The following is an 8,324-nucleotide window of genomic DNA, read 5'->3' on the forward strand; positions in this document are numbered from 1 at the left end:
AGCAACCTCCAACCTATAGGCTTACAGCTCCCATCATCCCCAAACCTAAGTAGTGTTAAATTTTCTTAGGGCGACATTGTTATTTTCTATGATAATTGCATTTCATCACTAATACATTAAGTTCACCCCATATCATCATTACATTATTCAAATCTACACCATTGTACATCAACATATCCAATTATACAGAAAGAAACAACATCACCATCATCATCAATGCAATGGAACAAAAATGAATAGTAGAAGAGAAGAATACACACACATAGAGACACCAATATTGGTCTGATACCAAGGCAAAACCCACTATGGGAAAAACCCTTGCAAATATTCTTCTTCTTAGATCATCATCAAATGATGCAGAAAAAGAGAGTACAATGATCCATAAATTTATCTATCCAATAAAAAAATAATGATATCTATGAAACATATATAATCATGTTAGGAATCAAAACCCTCATACTAATGGTTGTAATGTGTTTTCACAAATTGATGTCAACTGTTGTATACTACTGTCACTGTGTTGAACACTGCTGAGCACTATTGTCACTGTTAATGAGCCCAATACACATGTTTGCAGTGGATATTAACAAATCAGATCTACATATATGTATAATAGTAGAGAGAAACCCAGATCTACCAGATCACTGAAGTCAACTGAAGCCAAGATGTCAAACCCTAGATCTAAGCTTTGGTCGCTTTCATCAGAATTGTTTGTGTGGAACCAAAACTCCTTAGTTGGTCTCTCGGATACTATGTGAGGGAAATTGTGACTGCTCGATCTCTCTTAGAAAGACTCTTTGTGTGTGACTGGGGTGAAATGCACCTAAAACCCTTGGTCACTCTCTTGAATCTACTATGCATGCTTTCGGGATAGCCTGGTCACTCTCAGGACCATTATGTGCAAGCGACCAGGGACCAATACCTCTAGATATGCCTATGAAGTCATTGTCACTCCCATAATACTATGTGCGGTTGTCCAAGGGTCTCTATTCGCTCTCATAGGCTTATGTTCCAGTGTCCAAGGACCAAAATGCCATGTTTTGTGCCAGTGTTTGATATCCAGAAGACCTTAACCTAGAGTGAACCTTTCGCCTGTGATTTTGGGCCCTTGAGCGAACTCCTTTCGTCGAACGTAGGGAACCAAGAAAAGAGGGAAGAGAAGATGTGTCCAAATGACCTTGAGGTATATTCTATTTATAGGCTTTCCTGAGGGTTCACTTAGGGTTAAGACTGACCCAAGCAACTACTCATGTGGTTAGGGCTAACCCATTCCAAAATACATGTATGAATAAAATAATTCCTAACTCAACTTTCGCTTAACCAAATTGGGTTATCTTTAGGTCGATTTTGGTCCTCTCAAAAAGAGGAATCTAATGTAATCATTATCGTGGTCATTTGTTTTCCAAGGTGGAATTTGACGATAGTTGCAAAAATTAACAAGTAGTGCACACCCTTCTCTGCACTCATAGTCCCTTGGTCCATGCCACTACCTCCAGGGTAACTAAATTGTCATCCAAGGATATCTAGAGCACTATGGCTCTAGGATTGCTTGTTGTACCATACTAGAAATATCCCCTCATAACATCGACATCGTCACTTTTATCTTCATGCCTCCTCTTTGATACATGTCATCCCTTAAGTTAGTTCATGGAATATTTGTTAAAAGTGGTGCACTTTCATATATATTAATTAATATAAGCCCCATTTTAATACACATGGAGTCTCATTCCCCCCATACTCTTTTCATATGAATCATTCTACAATAGTAGTACATTTTTTTAAATATTCATGAAATTCCATATTTACAAAGCTAGGATCTCTGGCCTCAAAGAAAATAAATAAAATATGAACATGGACACTCTGGCCCCAAAACATATACACATATATGCACATGGGCACACTAACCCCTAAAATTAATTCTTGGCTCACCAACCTATTAATATGTACCATCTCACATACCTATACTTTGTATGTACATGTTATTTATAATACAGGGGTCGAGTTGGGGTGTTACAATCCATCCTTATTTCCAAAAGTGATTTGGAGAAGGAGGAGCCATCCATGGTTGAGTAGGAAAGCATCACAAGAAGAAAAAATTATAGAAGGGTTAGTCCAATATGAATTAAAATAATGTGATTGGTCTTGAACCATTCCTTGAGGATTTAATTGCCACAATTGTTTATGAGAGGCAAAACATAACTTCTTTAGTTTCTCAGCTTCTTGGTAGATAATGTTGTAACATCATTTGGTTTTGATAAGTTAGTATATTAGCCAAAAATAATTTTAAAATGTTAAGTTAGGATATGGATGCAAAAGAAAGAAACATTAAAATGTTAGGCCAATTTAATGTTTTATAGGCATCCATATCAATAAAATGCTAGGTGTTAGCTGTGCTAAACAAATAAGGAAAAAGAAAAATAAAATGTTAGGGAAGCAAAAAGAAAAGAATGGCTTCATTTTATATTTTTATAAATGCACATCCTGACAGTCAAAATGTGCCACATTGGGAAATGTCAAATGTTATCTTCATGTGCAGAAGAAAAGGGAAAAGGATTAAAGTTTTTCTCTAAGGAAAATATCAATTAAATTTGGTCTATTAATTCCCTATTCCTAAGTGTTAAACCCCAAAATCACCCTCCGCTCATATTTTCGTCCACCCACTTATTCCTAAGTTTTATTACCTCCCCATTCATTGCAAATATTCCCCATTATGCAGTAAATTAATTCCTGCCGGCCCCACCGGGTGCCCCATCACGTCACGTTAACTCTCAGCCACCTCTCACTCCATCTCCTCTCATCTCCCAAGATTTGAAGGCCCACGCTGTATTTCGGCCCCTGCTCACCATCCGAATTTTACCATCGGGAGGGGGGGGGGGTCCGAATTGGGTGGTATTCAAAACTGCACCCGCCCCTACGTGTCAACACCATAGCTTTTCAGATCGCCCTTGGGAGAAATTGTTAACCTCTCCCCCCCCCACCCCCCGAAAAGTAGTTTCCCTGACTCCCGATACCACTCTTCTACCTGTTGCGCTCCCACCACTCATCTTCCACCACATCGTTTGCCCGTTAAATCCACCAATTACATTTGTTCCCTCCAAAGTTAAGCCGTTAAGAAATCAATTGGTTTAGTCGTTAATCCAACGGACCCGCACCACCTTCAATGGAAAAACCACACTGTTATATAAACCTCCCTTTCACTCATTTGCTGGTTATTGAATTCATGCACTATCACTGTTATTGCTTTGTTAGAGGTTTGCTGGACTAAACTCTAGAATTTTCACCGACCAGCGACATTGTCTGCTCAATCATTTTCAGCCTATTACCTCTATTCTTGCCCCCAAATCCTAAATCCTCTTTGTGTATTGAAGCCTCCAATCCAGTTTTCACTATTGTCCTTAGCCTTATCCGAAGATGCCTATAAAGGATAAGGGACCAGAATAACCTGTCAATCCTCTGATCTATCCTCCCATTGATTTTCACTACATCCCTTTGGCTGATAGAGACCATAAAATTCATGAAACTCTCTGTGAATTTTACCTTTTTGAGATGTATTGTTGGCTCGAGGACAAATACATAGACAAATCCGATGACATTCAACTATGGGAATCCAATTTACCCCGCTATATTTTTCCTCATCCCCACAACACCCTAGACTTTGTTAGGAAGTGTCATGCCTATTATTTGCCAAGCTAAAGAGCCATCATCGCCCCCACTGGATAAATCCTGTTCACTATAACTCCTCAAGCCATAGACCAGATGATGCAAGCTCCCATAGTAGATAATGCCACCCCCTTTTCTTATGAAGCACTTGTTGAATTATACCAGAAATTGGACTTTTCCAAGAGGTCTAAAACCTTTGAAATTTTCTTGACAGAAGATGCCTCATTTCCAAATAAAAATCCTGCCTATCCCTCCTATATTTCCCCTAAGAGATCCAAGCAGATTATCACAATCATCTCTTACCTCCTTGGCTACTACTCAGATTAGTGGGTAGATGATGCCATCATAGGATTTCAGTCCATTTTCTCTACTGATTCTAAGCCCTCCATCATCTTTAACTTTAGCCAATGTCTTGTAGATTCAATTCATGAGCAATTTATTAAATTTAAAACTGAGGAGGTGTTCAAGTATGCCTCTGTGTTAGTCTATATGTTCTTATATTTTTAGGGAGACAACATCAAGCTTGATTTACAAAATATGGATGCAGAAGGGAACCAGCAGTCAGTCATCTTTTGGACTACTCTAGTGATGAAGGAAAAAAAGGAATACACATACAAACAGTTCGTAGAGATGTTTGTGCATTCAAAAATTAATCTCTTAAGCAACAGAACACAACCGAGGATCAATGAGGAAATTAGGAAGGTGTTGCAGATATCATACTAAGTACAGACAGGGGATTGGTACTGATGAGCCCCAATTTTTGGTAAAATTTGGGCTCATTTGGCCTACTTGCTCTGCTCAAACCATTCATTTTTTATTGCTTATGCATTCATTTCTTGGTTTATTCATGTTGTTTGTAGGAAGAAGGGTAGGCATTCTATCTACGTGACTAATACATGATGATTTCAGGTTTTTGGCATTAAAAGGGAGCAAAGACCACGAGAAAGGAGACAAGGAGACAGTAAGGTGGCACTGCTGGTTTTTAGGAGAGGATGTCCACATTCTTGGGGACCTTCCTCGTGATTCCCACCATAGCTCCGAGATCCAACCAATCTCCCCCACCGAGCTTAGAGGCAGCCAACCGTTCTACAGGAACCGCAGTTACAACTGTCCTACAGGAACAGCAGTTATAACTGTTCTACAGGATCAGCAGTTTAACCTTCAGTTGGACAGCCGAGCTCCAAAAATCAAGGACACCTGTTGGATGATCATTTTGGAAGTACGAGCTACAGCTCGGTGTTTGTTCCTTTTGTAAGCCAGTTTTGGCATGACATCAGATTTTTGGTTATGAATAAAGGCAGGCAGATTTTGATCTCATTCTGAGTTTCTAAGGGAGCTATAACTCTCAGGTTAGGGCCCAACCTGAGAGCAATAGATCTCCTCGGTGTTGTAATGTTATTTGCATTTCGTTCCAGCACTTTGAGTCTTTACTTTGACATGCAATTTGAATTTACAGTCTGTTAGTTTAGTCTTTTTCATGAGGTTGAATAGGATTAGTTTATGGTGAATTTGCTTTCAGTTGCTTAGATTCGATAGGAGGATAGCTATAATTTATTGGAGCTCCAGAAAAATGTTGTTAAGGCTCACTGCCATCTCTCTTAGGGATTGGGGTGCAGTTAACCAACCCCCAAGAAACGCAGTTCTTCTCACTTCCATGCAAGCTACAACATAGACATTTTCGTTGAAGATCCATCCATGCACTTTTGATATTGAACCATACTCCTACATTCCACTTCCATGCACGAGTTTCATTTCTTGGTTTTCCATTGCTGTTCATAGGTTTCATGGCACAGTTATCATAGGTTAATGAATTCTCGTTTTTGGTGCATAAGTCATTTGTTTCATTTACGCTGCTCCATATCATTCCACTTCCTTCTTCTTCTTCTTGATCTCTCCTCAAGCCCTACTCGGCCTCTGTCCAGCTCATTTACCCTCCAACTCATCCATTGCCACGTAGCTTCATTTACTTAACCTTTCGTAATCCCGTCATTCCAGCCATCAACCCACTGCATGCACTCTTTCTCCATCTGATTTCTCTGCTCCTGAGCCATCACCAGCTCCATCTCCATCTCACCTATCCTCCCACACCACTCCAACACTTCACCATCTCCCAAAGCTTCCTCGGTCAAACATCCTGTAGAATTGCACAGACTTCCTGTAGAAATCCCTGAGTTTCCTGTAGGATCCCCTGCAGACTTCCTGTAGAAGCCTGCAAACTCGGTTGCTGAGCATCCGAACGTGGTAGACTTCTGTGGACTGATGCTAGAGACCCTCTGGGACCTCCCCTAGCCATCCTGACCTTGCCCATGCTTTCCTTCCATTCCAACCGCTCCTGCACAACCAACCCTAATCAAAAGTATCATCACAATAAATCCAACCACTTAATGAAAAAAATACAAAAACATGTCTTTTCAGATGCAAGTAGCTTAGATGCATGTATTTCAGTTCACTGCAAGTAATGGCATTATCGGTAGTAGTTTCATTCACAGTTTTGCATTGTAAGGGTCTCGCTAGTCAAATTAGGGTTTACTATGGTTTTCATGCTTTATTGGCTTTCAGTTTCTTCCTGCAATTATACTAGTCTCCTTTGAGTTAGCTTTCGTCCATCATTCATAAAGCTTCTTCTGTGAGCATATAGAAGTTGGCTTGAGCCCTAGCGGACTTGTGCCAGCTGACCAAGTGACAGCTGCGACAAGAGCTAGTACTTGTGCATACAGCACCGTCGCTTCCAAGTTTGTACGAACTACCGGGTTGATAAAATTAGAGATAGGAAGCTCTAGGAGTTGTAGCATTATTGCTACAATACTGGAGCCCACCATCTTTTTGGCGCTGTTTCCGGGGAAGCGTCAGAGTATTAGTAATTGTTGCTTTTCTTCTACTTTCTTACTCTTGCCTTCTGCTAAGTAGTTTACTTCGTTTCCATTCTGCAAAAGTAGCATAGACATTTCCTGCTTTCATAGATTAGCATTTCCTGCTTTCATAGATTAGCATTTCCTTTCTGCAAGCGTAAACTAGCATTTCCATTCTTGCAATTTCATTTGAGCAAAGTAGATTAGTTCTTTCCTGCTTTCAGTTTAATTCTGCATCTTTCATAGTTAGTCTAGATCAATCTGTTTCAGTTTTGCAGGTACCAAAAGAAAAGCAAAGCAAAAACAATCAAAAGAAAAAGAAAGTCTTTTCCATTTCATGCCTCGTAGGAACCGAGATAGATCAGGCAAATTCCTACCAAACACCCCCACCACATCACTGAGTCACCCTTCTCTCTTCTTTGGTGACAGTGACCCAGAAGAACCTATAGGTGAACATCCTGAGATATACAAAGATCCTATAGTAGAAGAAGAGTTAGAGACCACTCCATCTGAAGCTATGGCTGACAATAGAAGAGAAGATGAGAGAATAGAAGGTGCCTTCCCCATCCGAGAGACCAATGGAGAGATGAAAATGAAGAACATTAGCCCCTCCGCCTTACCTCACTTCCATGGGCTGACCACTGAAGATCCGGATACCTTCCTGTTTGAGTTTGCTGTCCTTTGTAGAACCTATGACTATACTGAAGATGAGCAAAAGTTGAAACTTTTCCCTTCCACTCTTAAGGATGCAGCACTACGCTGGTTCATGGGCTTACCTGGGAATAGTATCACCACTTGGGCTCAGATGCAGCAAGCTTTCAATACCAAGTACCGGGATTACTGTAGGTCCAAGGAAACAAAGGGGGAAATCTTTTGGATGTCCATGGGAAATGATGAGTCCTTAGAGGATTATGAGGAGAGGTTCCAACTAAGCTATAAGCGAGCCAGGTGCACACTTGACCCTGAATCCCTCAAGTTGGTCCTGCTCCGAGGAGTCCTTGAAGACCTCTTAGATACCCTTCACATGTTAGCTAGGGGGGACATATACCAACTGCCTTATGAGGACATCAAGACTGTGTTTAGAAACCACTCCAGGGAAGCTCAGAAACGAGGTAGAGGAAACCACCTCTCAACTAGTGTCCCTTTCTCCAAACATGAGCTTGCAAATCAATTAGAAGATCTTAAGAGTGAGGTGAGACAGACCATTGCCATGCAGCTTGACACATTCAGGATTCAGCAAAAGAAAGAAGAAGCTGAGAGAGCCTTGGCTGTCTTCTGCCCTAGGTGCACAAGGAGACACCCTAAGAACGAATGTCCATTGCATTTGGTTGAAGTGTGTTTCGTTTGTGAGGAGGACCATCCCACAAATCAGTGTCCAACCTTACCTGGGTTTAAAGCCATGTACCAAGGGACAGAATCTCCCACAGAGCCTCTCTATTACCTCAACCAAAGGAGGCCACAAGGATCTAGACCTTATCAGCAGGGGATGCAAGGGGCATCTCAAGCTTATTACAACCCCAACCAATCGACTCCTATGCCTTCCTGGGGTCCCCCTGCTCATCCTTCATGGTCCATGCCTCCTCCAGGGTCTTATCCACCTCAGTACACCACTTAACCTACTTCTCATTCATATCACTCACATGCCCAGCCACAGCCTCAATGGAATGCACCTTAGTCGGGGTGGAGGCCCCAATGCAACACTCCTCCTGCCATCTTGCCTCCACCACCAGTTCAACCTCAGCCATTACCTCCTGCTCCTCCAAGGCAACCTCAAATGCCTGCTCAACCGAACCCGAACCCCAACAATAGACAGGC

The sequence above is a fragment of the Pinus tabuliformis genome, chromosome X (assembly GCF_031772625.1).
Source record: "Pinus tabuliformis cultivar Carrire ecotype Pingquan chromosome X, CPIR1, whole genome shotgun sequence".
NCBI classification, from domain to species: Eukaryota; Viridiplantae; Streptophyta; class Pinopsida; order Pinales; family Pinaceae; genus Pinus; species Pinus tabuliformis.